Below are 541 nucleotides of genomic sequence, written 5' to 3'. Positions count from 1 at the left end.
AATAAAATCCAGGTGAAAGTAAAAGGTGGAGATATGTGAAGACATTAAATTCATGTCTTATAAAGTACAAAACAGAAAATAAACTGGTAGTGTAATTTTTCAGGAAGAATCAATGTCAAACAATCAATGAATATAATTTTGATTCTAAAGAGGTACAATAATATGCCTTGAAACTTTAATGCAAATTTAAGTTAAACTTCATTACATGTTCTATGGGAAAATTTCTAATGTACAGGATTATTGAAGAATAATTATCAGTACTCCAATTGTCTTAACAATTATCTTAACATAAACAATAGTTTTATATACCAAATATACCAATTGTGTGATAAAATAAAACATATTTTTAAATGTAACTATTCACAATTATTGTTTTAAAATTATCAATATGATAATCCATTGATGAAGGAAAAGCATGCAATCCTTACCCAGTTAGAAAATAATCTTCATCATCTCCTCCTCCTCCTCCTCCTCCTCCTCCTCCTCCTCCTCCTCCTCCTCCTTTTCCATCCTTGACAGGTGTAGCCAAACTCTTAGTCTT

This window comes from Apodemus sylvaticus, chromosome 9 (assembly GCF_947179515.1).
Source record: "Apodemus sylvaticus chromosome 9, mApoSyl1.1, whole genome shotgun sequence".
NCBI classification, from domain to species: Eukaryota; Metazoa; Chordata; class Mammalia; order Rodentia; family Muridae; genus Apodemus; species Apodemus sylvaticus.
This window is presented reverse-complemented; position numbering follows the sequence as displayed.